General features: G+C 46.8%; 1 pseudogene; it reads left to right on the top strand.

The window, feature by feature from the left end:
• Nucleotides 1–9,429, top strand: part of LOC137349002 (oocyte zinc finger protein XlCOF7.1-like) — a 107,922-nt pseudogene extending 98,493 nt beyond the window's left edge.
• The last annotated feature ends 4,874 nt before the right edge of the window (nt 9,430–14,303 follow it).

The following is a 14,303-nucleotide window of genomic DNA, read 5'->3' as shown; positions in this document are numbered from 1 at the left end:
TCCCTCAGTATTTTTTCCAATAGTTTCCCTACCACTGATGTTAGATTCACTGGCCTGTAATGACCTGGTTTATCCCTGCTACCCTTCTTAAATAATGGTACCACATTTGCTGTCCTCCAGTCCTCTGGTACTTCTGTGGCCAGAGAGGATTTGAAAATTTGTGTCCCCTCCCTGATCTCTACACCTACATCGTCCTTCTCCATAGTGAACACTGATGAAAACTAATCATTTGAAACCTCACTTATGTCCTCCGGCTCCACATTCGGATTGCCACTTTGATCCCTAATGGGCCCTACTCTTTCCCTGGTTTTCCTGTTGCTCTTAATATACTTATAAAACACCTTGGGATTTTCCTTTATCTTGCCTGCCAGTGTTTTCTCAAACCCCACTCTTCGCTCTCATTACTTTTTTAAGTACCCCCCATACATTTTCTATACTCCTCGAGGGCCTCTGCTGTTTTCAGTGTTCTGAATCTGCCATAAGCCTTTTTTTTTCCTTATCCAATCCTCTATATTCCTTGACATCCCCCTCCCTAATTGCCACTGAAAAGGTGGTGGTGAGCCGCCGCTTTGAACTGCTGCAGTCCTTGGGGTGCAGGTACACCCACAGTGCTGTTTGGAACAGAGTTCCAAGGCTTTGACCCAGCAACAATGAAGCAATGGTGATGTAATTCCAATGTTGGTGATGGAGAGAGTGAAGATTGAAGGTGATGGTTGGAATGTCAGGATGGTGTGTGGCTTGGAGCAACTTGCAGGTGGTGGTGTTCCCATGCATCTGCTGCTCTGGTCCTTCTAGCTGGCAGAGGTCGCGGATTTCAAAGGAGCTGTTGAAGGCATGTTGGTGAGTTGCTGCAGTGCACTCTCAGCTGCCGCTGTGTGTTGGTGATGGAGAGAGTGAATATTGAAGGTGATGGTTGGAATGTCAGTCAAGTGGGCTGTATTGTTCTGGATGGTGTTGATTTTCTTGAGTAGTGTTGGAGCTGCACCCATCCAGGCAAGTGGAGAGTATTCCATCACGCACCTGACTTGTGCCTTGTAGATGGTAGACAGGAGGTGAGATACTCACCACAGAATTCCCAGCTTCTGACCTGTTCTTGTAGCCACAGCATTTATGTTGCTGGTCCAGTTCAGTTTCTGGTCATGGTGACCCCCAGGATGTTGATAGTGGGGGATTCAGTGATGGTAATGCCATTGAACATCAAGGGGAGGTGATTAGATTCTCTCTCGTTTGAGATGGTAATTGCCTAGTGCTTGTGTGGCACGAATGTTACTTGCCACTTCGCCCAAGCCGAGATGTTGTCCAGGTCTTGCTGCATAGTTATGCTTATAGGCCCCATAACAGTAGCTACACTGTCGGTCAAAATATTAATCAAGGAATAATGAGGCTTGTAGGGAAGGTACTGCAGTAATTGTCAACGATTTTAATCATATCAATTGGACTAATCCAATTGGCAAAGGTAGCCTGGAGGATGAGATCATAGAGTGTATTGGGTGCAGTTTCTTGGGACAATATGTTCTGGAACCAACCTGGGAGCAGGCTGTTTTAGACCTGGTAATGTGTAATGAGACAGGATCAATAAATGATCTCATAATAAAAGATCCTGTAGGCAAGAATGAACTTAACATGATAGAATTTCACATTCAGTTTGAGAGTGAGAAGTTTGCGTCTGAAAGTAGTGCCTTAATCTTAAATAAAGGCAATTACAAGAGTATGAAGACAGAGTTGGCTAAAGTGGATTGGGAAAATAAGTTAAAAGCTGAGAGAGTAGAGAAGCTGTGGCAGACATTTAAGGAGATAGTTTATAACTCTCAACAAGATATATTCCATTGAGAAAGAAAGATTCGATGTGAAGGATGCACCATCTGTGGCTAACTAAGGAAGTTAAGGATGGTATCAATTGAAAGAAAAGGCGTACAATACTGCAAAGATTTGTGTTAGGCCAGAAGATTGGGAAAGTTTTAGAAACCAGCAAAAGATGACTACAAAAAAAGGGTGAAATTAGAATGAGAGTAAACTGGCAAGAAATATAAACACAGACATTAAAGCTTTTAGAAATATGAAAGGAAGAGAGTGGCTAAAGTAATGTTGGTCCCTTAAAGGATGAGACTGGGGAATTAATAGGAAACAAAATGGCAGAGACTTTGAACAAGTATTTTGTACCTGTCTTCACACTAGAAGACACAAAGCATCCCAAGAATAGCAGAAAATCAAGAGGCAAAAGCGAGGGAGAAACTTAAAACAATCACTAGTGTAATAAGTATCAGGAATGGGACGAAAGGCTGAGATGTCCCCTGGACCTGATGGCCTGCGTCCTTGGGTCGTAAAAGAAGTGGCTGCAGAGATCGTGGATGCATTGGTTTTAATCTTCCAAAATTCCCTAGATTCCGGAAAGGTCCCAGCAGATTGGAAAACAGCAAATATAACACCTCAATTCAAGAAAGGGGGTGACAGAAAGCAAGAAACTATAGGCCAGTTCACGTAACATCTGCCATTGGGAAACTGCTAGAATCCATCATTAAGGAAGTAGTAGCAGGGCATTTAGAAAATCATAATGCAATCAGGCAGAGTCAACATGGTTTTATGAAAGGGAAACCATGTTTGACAAATTTATTGAAATTCTTTGAGGATGTAGCAAGCAGGGTGGATAAGGTGGAACTATTAGATGTGCATTTACTGTTGGAGCTTATTCACACTGCAGGAGCCCAGTGCGCAGGCGCGGTGCTGGTGTGTATCTGGAGCATCTGCAGTGCCACTTTGATCAGAGCTGTGCAAGTGCTGGAGACACTTCTCCAATGGGTGAGTCAGCGGGCGCAGAGGAAAAATAAGGCTGCAGAAACACCCGGGGCTCTTTTCCAGGAGCAGGCCCTGGTAAACAGCCGTCCCTTGGTAGAGCGACGAGCAGAGTGGGCAGGGCTTTAAGGTCCCAGTGACCAGGAGAGAAAATCATTGATGGGACACTGTTTGCCCATAAGCAATTTTCCCAGAGCCAGTTCACTGTTGCCGGGACTGTTTTGCGCAGGTGCAGATGGTCTGTGTGTGCGAGGTAACATCTTCACATTGTGACAGTTGTTTGGTGACCCACTCAACGGGATTTTCCTCAATGGTGTGGTTTTAGAAACCTTTGAAACATCAGTGCAAAAGATAAGGCTGAAGCTTTTGCAACAATCTTCAGCCAGGAGTGCTGAGTGGATGATCCATCTCGGCCTCCTCCTGAAATCCCATGCATCACAGATACCAGTCTTCAGCCAATTCTATTCACTCTGCGTGATATCAAGAAACGACTGAAGCCACTGGATACTGCAAAGACTATGGACCCTGACATCATTCCAGCCATAGTACTGAAGACCTGTGCTGCAGAACTTGCCGCGCCCCTAACCAAGCTGTTCCAGTACAGCTCCAGCACTGGCATCTACCCAGCAATGTGGAAAATTGCCCAATTATGTCCTGTACACAAAAGGCAGGACAAGTCGAACCCGGCTAATTACCACACCATCAGTCTACTTTCAATCATTGGTAAAGTGATGAAAGGTGTCGTCGACAGGGCTATCAAGCGGCTCATGCTTAGTAATAACCTGCTTAGTGACGCTCAGTTTGGGTTCAGTCAGGGCCACTCAGCTCCTGACCTCATTCCAGTCTTGGTTCGAACATACACAAAAGATGGCACAGTGGGCGGCACAGTGGCGCAGTGGTTAGCACCGCAGCCTCTCAGCTCCAGCGACCCGGGTTCAATTCTGGGTACTGCCTGTGTGGGGTTTGCAAGTTCTCCCTTTGTCTGCATGGGTTTCCTCCCACAAGCCAAAGACTTGCAGGTTGATAGGTAAATTGGCCATTAGCAATTGCCCCTAGTATAGGTAGGTGGTAGGGAAATATAGGGACAGGTGGGGATGTGGTAGGAATATGGCATTAGTGTAGGATTAGTATAAATGGATGGTTGATGGTCGGCACAGACTCGGTGGGCCGAAGGGCCTGTTTCAGTGCTGTATCTCTTTAAAAAAAAAAGAGTTGAGCTCGAGGTGAGGTGCAAGTGACTGCCCTTGACGTCAAAGCCCCTTTGGACCAAGTATGGCATCAAGGGGCCCAAACAAAATTGAAGTCAGTGGGAATCGTGGAAAATTCTCTACTGGTTGGAGTCATAGTTAGCACAAAGGAAGATGGTTATGGTTGTTGGAGGTCAATCATCTGAGCTCCAGGACATCACTGCAGGAGTTCCTCAGGTAGTGTCCTCGGCCCAACCTCCTTCAGCTGCTTCAATGACCTTCCTTCAATCATAAGGTCAGAAGTGGGGATGTTCGCTGATGATTATACAATGCTCAGCACCATTCGCAACTCCCCAGATATTGAAGCCACCCGTGTAGAAATGCAGCAAGACCTGGACAATATCCAGGCTTGGGCTTCTGAGTGGCAAGTAACATGCGCGCCACTCAAGTGCCAGGCAATGACCATCTCCAACAAGAGAGAATCTAACCATCTCCCCATGACACTTAATGGCATTACGATGTTGAATCCCTCACTATCAACATCCTGGGGCTTACCATTGACCAAAAACTGAACTGGAATAGCCAAATAAATAGCGTAGCTACAAGAGCACGTCAGAGGTTAGGAATACTGCGGTAAGCAACTCGCCTCCTGACTCCCCAAAGCCTGCCACCATCTACAAGGCACAAGTTAGGAGTGTGATGGAATACTCTCCACTTGCCTGGATCGGTACATTTCCAACAACACTTGAGAAGCTCGGCACCATCCAGGACAATGCAGCCCACTTAATTGGCACCCCATCCACAAACATCCACTCCCTCCACCATCGGGGTACACGTGGCAGCCGTGTCTACCATCTACATGCACTGCAGCAGCTCACCAAGGCTCCTTAGACAGCACCTTCCAAACCCACGACCTTTACCAACTAGAAGGACAAGGGCAGCATTTGCATGGGAACACCACCATCTGCAAGTTCCCGTCCAAGCCACACACCATCCTGACTTGGAAGTATATCGCCGTTCTTCCACTGTCACTGGGTCAAAATCCTGGAACACTCTTCCTAACAGCACTGTGGGTGCACCTACCTGACACGCACTGCAGCGGTTCAAGAAGGCAGCTCACCACCACCTTCTCAAGGGCAACTCCCGACTGTATACCACTGTGCCGCCACATCAGGGATGGTGATGGTTGTCACTGGAACATTGTCTGTAGGGTATGTTTTGGTGAGTATGACTGTCAGGCTGCTGCTTGACTAGTCTGTGAGATGGCTGTCCCAACTTTTGCACAAGCCCCCAGGTATTCGGAAAGAGGACATTGCAGAGTCGACAGGGCTGGGTTTGCCGTTGTCATTTCTGGTGCCGAAGTCTATGCTGGGTGGTCCATCAGGTTTCATTCCTTATTGACTTTGTAGCAGCTTGATGCAACTAAGTGGGCTGGCTAGGCCATTTTGTGTAGAACATTGGTTAGACCGCACTTGGAGTACTGTGTGCAGTTTTGGTCCCCTTGCCTTGGGAAGGATATTATTGCCTTGAAGTGAGTGCAACAAAGGTTCACCAGACTTGTTCCCAGGATGGCAGGACTGTCCTATGAAGGGAGATTGGGGGAAACTGGGCCTGTATTCTCTGGAGTTTTGAAGAATGAGAGGTGATCTCATTGAAACCTACAAAATACTTAAAGGGGTAGACAGGGTAGATGCAGCAGAGATGTTTCCCCTGGTTGGGGACTCTAGAACCAGAGGGCACAATTTCAAAATTAGGGGAAAGCCACTTAGGACAGAGATGAGGAGGAATTTCTTTATTCAGAGGATTGTGAATCTTTGGAATTCTCTACCCCGGAGGGCTGTGGAACCTCAGTCATTATGTTTAAAGCAGAGATTGACAGATTTCTAATAAAAATTATAAAAGGGGATATGAGGATAGTGTTGGGGAAAAAGACATTGAAGTGGATGATCAGCCATGATCGTATTGAGCCTGCCCCGCCTTTCAATGGGCTGAATGGCCTACTCTTGCTCCTCTGTTTCTATTTGAAGGTATCTGAGTCTGGAGTCATGTAGGCCAGACCAGGTTGGGACGGCAATTTTCCTTCCCTAAAGGGACTTAATGAACCAGATGGGTTTTTACGACAATTGTTTCATGGCCATCATTAGACTAGCTTTTTAATTCCAGATTTATAAATTGAATTCAAATTCCATCTTCTGCTGTGGCGCGATTCGAACCCATGTCCCCAGAGCAATACCCTGGGTCTCTGGGTTGCTAGTCCAGTGACAAAACCACGACACCACCACCTCCCCGGTATGGTGTGATGGATTTGGATTTCGGAGGAGGGAGAGTGTGTGGGACGGGGATTTACAGTTCTCGGGGAACAGGAGAAGAAAAAATGTTCCACAGAAACCAGAATTGTCTATTGTGAATTTCTGTCCTGTACTGACAGTGATGGCTTTTGTAAACTCCTTTTACAGGGTATTAGAAGGGGAGGATTTGCAAAAACAAACTCAAACCAAAGATCACGTCAGGATCTGAATATCATCGGCCTTTGAATTAGGAAGGGGAAATGTTTCTCTGTTCTGTCTGTGGGAGAAGATTTCAAACATTAGTGTGACTGGAAAAGCATCGAGGGCCATCCGAGTGAGAGTGTTCCAGTGCACTACTGTGGAAAGACTTTTAACTATTTCCACAGCCTGAAAAAAATTCGCACCATTCACAGCAGTGAGAAACCGTACATGTGTCACTGTGGCTTCAGCTGATTATCCAACCTGGAGAGACACAAGGACACTCGCACCACGGAGAAACCATGGAAATGTGGGGACTGTGGGAAGGGATTCAGTTGCCCATCCCAGCTGGAAACCCATCGCCGTAGTCACACTGGGGAGAGGCCGTTCACCTGCTCTGGCTGTGGAAAGGGATTTAAGCAAGTATCCAATCTGCTGACACACCAGCGAGTTCACACTGGGGAGAGGCTGTTCACCTGCTCTGTGTGTGGGAAGGGATTCATTCGGTCCTCCCACCTGCTGACACACCAGCGAGTTCACACTGGGGAGAGGCCGTTCACCTGCTCCGAGTGTGAGAAGGGATTCACTGTAGCATCCAACCTTTTGAGACACCAGCGAGTTCACACTGGGGAGAAGCCATTCACCTGCTCCATTTGTGGGAAGGAATTCACTCAGTCATCTCACCTTCTGACACACCAGCGGGTTCACACGGGGGAGAGCCTGTTCACTTGCTCTGTGTGTGAGAAGGTATTCATTAATTCATCCCTCCTGCTGAAACACCAGTGCATTCACACTGGGGAGAGGCCATTCACTTGCTCCAAGTGTGGGAAGGGATTCATTCGGTCCTCCCACCTGCTGACACACCAGCGAGTTCACTCTGGAGAGAGGCCGTTCACCTGCACCGTGTGTGAGAAGGGATTCACTGAAGCATCCAACCTTTTGAGACACCAGCGCATTCACACGGGAGAAGCCATTCGCCTGCTCTGTTTGTGGGAAGGAATTCACTCAGTCATCTCACCTGCTGACACACCAGCGGGTTCACACTGGGGAGAGGCCATTTACCTGCTCTGTGTGTGAGAAGGGATTCACTAATTCATCCCTCCTGCTGATTCACCAGCGCATTCACACTGGGGAGAGGCCGTTCACCTGCTCTATTTGTGGAGAGGGATTTAATCGATCATCCAATCTGCTGAGACACCAGCGAGTTCACAAGTGACTGCAGGGTTTGGATTCTGCTGTTGCTGCTATTAATTACAGCTAGAATTGAATCCTGACTGGAAGCCTTTTTCCGGTTGGGTTTCCACAGGGCTCAGCACTAGGCCACTTACTTTTATGGTTATATAATCTGATTTAGACTTAAATCTAGGGGCCATGATTAAGAAGTTTGCAGGTGATAACGGCAATGGGTCATATGGTTGATAAAGCAAACCTGTGCTCCAGAACTAGCTGCACCCCTAGCCAAGCTGTTCCAGTACAGCTACAACACTGGCATCGACTGGCAATGTGGAAAATTGCCCAGGTATGTCCTGACTCCCCAAAGCCTGTTCACCATCTACAAGGCACAGGTCAGGACTGTGATGGAATACTCTCTACTTGCCCGGTTGGGTGCAGCTTAAAGACCTGCTCGGGTCTGCAAAAAGAAAAAACCGGACCTGAGCCAGACAGAACCACATCCGACCTGGCCAGTCCTTTCATTTTTCCCACGCCCGACCCAACCCGTTTTTCACTTTGTTGCTGATCTGCTTAAAATAACTGTAACAAAACCACCTTTCTCGTCCAAAAATTAAATTAACGTTGGAGCCACTTACCCTGTGATAGAGCGTGTCTGACCTGGCCCGGCCCAAACCTGAATGCCAGACCCGGAAGTGCAACCCGACCGAACCCGACACGTCTTCAGGTCCCATTGGATTCAGGTCGGGTAGCTGGCCTTTAGTGCAGCTCCAACAACACTTAAGCTCAACACCATTCTTTTTTTTATTATCCCTAATTGCCCTTGAACTGACTGGCTTGCTAGGCCATTTCAGAGTCAACAAATTCACTGTAGGCCAAACCAGGTAAGGATGGCAGATTTCCTTCTCTAAAGGACATTAGTGAGCCAGGTGGGTTTTTACAACAATTGACAATTATTTCATGGTCACCATAAGACTAGCTTTTTAATTGCAGATTTATGAATTGAATTCAAATTTCACCATCTGCTGTGGTGGGGTACAAACCCAGTCCCCAGAGCACTGGCCTGGATCTCTATATTACTAGTCCAGTGCTAGTAATTACTTCATTACTACGCCACTGCCCCCCACTGCACCCCCCCCCCCCCCCCCCCCAAGGACCAAGCAGGCCACTTGATTCATACCCTAACCACCACCTTCAACATTCACTCCCTCCACCACTGACTCTCAGTAGCAGCAATGTGTACCATATACAAGATGCATTGCAGCAACTCACCAAGGCTCCTTCAACAACATCTTCAAAACTCGTGACCTCCATCACCTAGAAGAACAAGGGCAGCAGATCACCTGCAAGTTTCCTCCAAGCCACACACCATCCTGAGTTGGTACTATATTGCCGTTCCTTCAGTGTCTCTGGGTCAAAATCCTGGAACTCCCTTCCTAACAGCACTGTGGGTTTACCTACACCCCAAGGACTGCAGCGGTTCAAGAAGGTGGCTCACAACCACCTTCTAAAGGGAATAAGGGATGGGCAATAAATGCTGGACTAGCCAGTGATGTCCACAGCCCACGAACAAATAAAACCTACAGGGCTATGGAGCAAGAGCTGGAAAGTGGAAATAGTCTGGATAGTTCTTTTTTTGGCCAGCACAGAAACGATGGGCCAAATGGCCTCCTATGCCACTGGTTTTCTATGTTTCTGTTCTGACAGTTGGGGTTTGTTTCTCCTGATACCTCTACCTGGGCTGAAATTTAATATTCTGGATAGATTTGAAATAAATCAGCTTTGTTTTGAACACATTATTGTAAATTTTTGTCTTTCCCACCTGAGTGTTTAGTATCACCCGGCTGGAGCTCAGAAAGGACAGTCTGGGGGAGGATGTTATAAAGGGCGGCACAGTGGTGCAGTAGTTAGCACCGCAGCCTGACAGCTCCAGCAACCCGGGTTCGGTTCCGGGTACTGCCTGTGCGGAGTTTGCAAGTTCTCCCTGTGACTGCGTGGGTTTCCGCCGGATGCTCCGGTTTCCTCCCACAGCCAAAGACTTGCAGGTTGGTGGGTAAATTGGCCATTGTAAATTGCCCCTAGTATAGGTAGGTGGTCGGAGAATTGAGGGAAGGTGGGGTTGTGGTATGGGATTAATGGAGGATTAATATAAATGGGTGGTTGATAGTCGGTACAGACTCGGTGGGCTGAAGGGCCTGTTTCAGTGCTGTATCTCTCTATGACTCTATGATTGTATGGCAGGAACAGAACTTCAGCCTGGGCACAGTCCTTCAGGGGTACGCTGAAAGGGACAAATGGCACTTTGGTCTTTCTCGTCTCTTTTCACTGACAGCCAAGTCCCCGTGTGGGTTAATCCTGAGGAGTGTAATAAATGTGTCCTGGCCGCTCTCTTCAGAGCTCTCAGGCAGGGAACAGAAGGCTCCTTTACAACTGTGTTTAGAGTTAGGAAGAACAAAAGTGAATGCTGGAAACGTGCTGTCAAATCAGAGATAGGTGTAAAACTGTGATCTGTTCCTGACTGAAAGTGAAACAGCAGGTTTAAGTTTCCAGTCTGAAAATGACAGTAATTATTCTATGAAGATTTAACATGTTTGTGTGACTGTCCTGAGTCTACTGTTTTAAAGCAGGCATTAACTAATTTAAAATCAACCCATATAAAATAACTCGGTCAAAGTCTGCATTTAAAAACAGGTGGAGGAGTTCACAGGAGCTTGTTAATTGCTGGTACAATTATACAACAGACATTTGGTCTCCAGGTAAAGAAGAACCTGCAGCGTATTTCCTGCAGCCATTTCTCTAATGACTAACAGGTCATGCTTATTTTTTCCATTTGCAGTTCATCTGATTTGTTTCAAATTCTATTTGCATTCCGATTCCAAGCCTTTTGTTTTGTCCTTTATTTTTGTAACCTCTAGCCTTATCAGCTGCTTCACTGTTAGATTTGTACTCGCTGTCCCTTGCTATCTCAGTCTGTTTATCTTTTCCCATATTAATATCTTTCTCTCTTCCCTTGTCTCTCTATCCTTTGTGCTGGATGTGATAGAGGTTTGGACCAGGGTATTGTGGAGGGACTGGTCCCACCAGAATGCTGAAATAGAAGGGATGTGTCTGGTGGTGGCATCACACTGGAGGTGATGGAAACGATGGAGGATGATGTGTTGAATGTGGATGCTGGTAGGGTGGAAGGTGAGAACAAGGGGAACCCTATAGTGCTTCTGGGAGATGGGGAAGGGGGTGAGAGTAAAAGTGTGAGAAATGGAGTGGAACAGGATAGAGGAGGCTGGAGGGAGTGGGTTAATAAACCCTGGGGCAATGCAGGCTTCACATACACTGAGTGTAGTCCCAGACCCCAATATAAAACTGGGAACGTTATCAAACCCAGAATAAGAACCTTCCAGTCCTACGTTTGTATCTAATCATGGTGTATTTGCTGTGGGAGTGTTTGATGCAACAGTGTAGAGGGAGCTTTACTCTGTATTTAGCCCATGCTGTATCTGACTGGAGAATGCTTCAAGCAGACACCAGTTCAGCTCTTTTGTCCATGTTTGACCCAAGGCTTTAATAAGGTCAGGAGCTGAGTGACCCTGGCCGAACCCAAACTGAGTGTCACTGAGCAGGTTATTGCTAAGCAAGTGCCACTTGATGGCACTGTTGATGACACCTTCCATAACTTTATTGATGATTGAGAGCAGGTTGAGAGGGTGGTAATTGGCCAGGTTTTTGTGTACAGGACATACCTGGGCAATTTTCCACATTGCAGGGTAGATGCCAGTGTTATAGCTGTACTGGAACAGCTTGGCTCGGGGCACGGCAAGTTCTGGATCACAGGTCTTCAGTAGTATTTCCGGAATATTGTTAGGGCCCATAGCCTTTGCAGTATCCAGTGCCTTCAGTCGTTTCTTGATATCACGCAGAGTGAATTGAATTGGCTGAAGTCTAGCATCTGTGATGCTGAGGACTTCAGGAGGAGGCAGAGATGGATCATCAACTTGGCACATCTGGCTGACGATTGTTGCAAATTCTTCAGCCTTATCTTTCGCACTGATGTGCTGGGCTCCCCCATCATTGAGGATGAGGATATTTGTGGAGCCACCTCCTCCAGTTAGTTGTTTAATTGTCCACCACCATTCACGGCTGGATGTGGCAGGACTGCAGAGCTTAGTTCTGATCCGTTGGCTATGGGATTGCTTAGCTCTGTCTATCACATGCTGCTTATGCAGTTTGGCACGCAGATAGCCCTGTGTTTAACTTCACCAGGTTTACACCTCATTTTGAGGTATGCCTGGTGCTGCTCCTGGCATGCCCTCCTGCACTCTTCATTGAACCAGGGTTGGTCTCCTGGCTTGATGGTAATGGTGAGTGGTAGATATGCCAGGCTATGAGGTTACAGATTGTGGGTGAGTACAATTCTGCTGCTGCTGATGGCCCACAGCGCCTCATGGATGCCCAGTTTTGCATTGCTAGATCTGTTTGAAATCTATCCCATTTAGCACAGTGGTAGTGCCACACAACACGATGGAGGGTATCCTCAATGTGAAGGCGGGACTTCGTCTCCACAAGAACTGTGCGGTGGTCACTCCGACCAATACTGTCATGGACAGATGCATCTGCGGAAGGCAGATTGGTGAGGACAAGGTCAAGTATGTTTTTCTCTCTTGTTGGTTCCCTCACCACCTGCCGTATACCCAGTCTAGCAGCCAAGTCCTTTAGGACTCAGCCAGCTCGGTCAGTAGTGGTGCTACCGAGCCACTCTTGGTGATGGACGTTGAAGTCCCCCACCCAGAGTACATTCAGTGCCCTTGCCACCCTCAGTGCTTCCTCCAAGTGCTGTTCAACATGGAGGAGTACTGACTCATCAGCTGAGGGAGGGCAGTAGGTGGTAATCAGCAGGAGGTTTCCTTGTGCATCTTTGACCTGATGGCATGAGACTTCATGGGGTCCAGAATTGATGTTGAGGACTCCCAGGGCAACTCCCTCCCTACTGTATACCACTGTGCCACCAACTCTGCTGGGTCTGTCCTGCTGGTGGGACAGGTCATACCCGGGGATGGTGATTGCAGTGTCTGGGATATTGTCAGGTATGATTCCATAAGTATGACTGTCAGGCTGTTGTTTGACTAGTCTGTGAGACAGCTCTCCCAACTTTGGCACAAGCCCCCAGATGTTAGTAAGGAGGACTTTGCAGGGTCGACAGGGCTGGGTTTGCCGTTGTCGATTCCGGTGCCCAGGTTGATGCCGGGTGGTCCGTCCGGTTTCATTTTTTATTGACTTTGTAGCGGTTAGATACAACGCAGTGGCTTGTTTGGCCATTTCAGAGGGCATGTAAGAGTCAACCACATTGCTGTGGGTGTGGAGTCACATGTAGGCCAGACCAGGTAAGGACAGCAGATTTTCTTCCCTAAAGGACATTAGTGAACCTCAAACCATCTATCACAGTCAGAGTATTTAAAAGGTCTCTTATCAGTGTGAATCAGTTGAAGCCTCAGCCACACACACAACACGTGTACGGTTCTGCCTGCTGTGAATGGTGCGATGTTTTTCAGGCTGTGTAAATGGTTAAAGCTCTTTCCACAGTCAGTGCATGGGAACACTGTCACTCGGATGTGTGTGTGTCTCGGTGCTTTTCAGTGCTCTTGTTTGAAATCTTTTCTTACAGATAGAACAAACATACCTCCTTCCACATTCAAATGCCGATGATGTTCAGGTCCTGATGAATCAAGTGACTCTGTCAGATCTTGACGAGATGCTTTATTTGAGTTTATCTGCAAATCCTCCCCTTCTAATACCCTGTAAAAGGAGATGACATAGAATGTCATAGAATACACACTACACAATCAGTCCATTCAGTCCAACTAGTCTTTGCTAGTGCTAATACACTTCTTTTGCCTGCTCCCATTCCATTTACCTCATTTCAGCCTTTCTTTATATATTTATTCGTTTTTTCATCGGATGTTGGCGTTGCTGGCAAGGATTTAATTTGTTGCCCATCCCTTGATATCTGAATTCAGAGGGCAGTTAAGAGAAAATCGTGTTGTGGGTCTGGTATCACATGTGAACCAGACCAGGTAAGGATGGCATATTTCCGTCCCTAAAGGACACCAGATGGGTTTTTAACAACAATAATTTTCATTAACAGAATTCCAAATTTTTAAAAAATTAATTCATTGAATTTATTAACTAACTGAATTTAAATTTCACCAGCTACCATGCTGGGATTTGAACCCATGTCCACAGAGTATTAACGTGGGTTTCAGAATTGCTGGTCCATTGACATTACCACTACATCACTCTCTCCCCACCACAGACTTTTAGCAGACCTTTCTATTTCCTTTACTCTCATGTTTTCATCTAGTTTCCTTTTGAAAGCATCCCAACTTATTTGCCTCAACCACTCCCACATTCTACCCACTCTGAGTAAAGAAATCTCTCCTTGTTTCCTTATTGGATTTATCAGTAACTGTATTCATGGCCCCTGGATTTGGAGTCACTCAAGTGGAAACATTCTCTCCACATCTACTCTGTCCAACCCATTGCTAATTTTAAAGAGCTCTATCATGTCACAAGTCTTCTGTTTTCGGAATATAAAAGCTCCACCCTGTTCAATCTTTCCCAATCGCTGTAATCTCTGTTTACTGAATCCATCATTGTCCCTCACCAAGACTTGTACAGG

This window comes from Heterodontus francisci, chromosome 34 (assembly GCF_036365525.1).
Source record: "Heterodontus francisci isolate sHetFra1 chromosome 34, sHetFra1.hap1, whole genome shotgun sequence".
Lineage (NCBI taxonomy): Eukaryota > Metazoa > Chordata > Chondrichthyes > Heterodontiformes > Heterodontidae > Heterodontus > Heterodontus francisci.
This window is presented reverse-complemented; position numbering and strand designations above follow the sequence as displayed.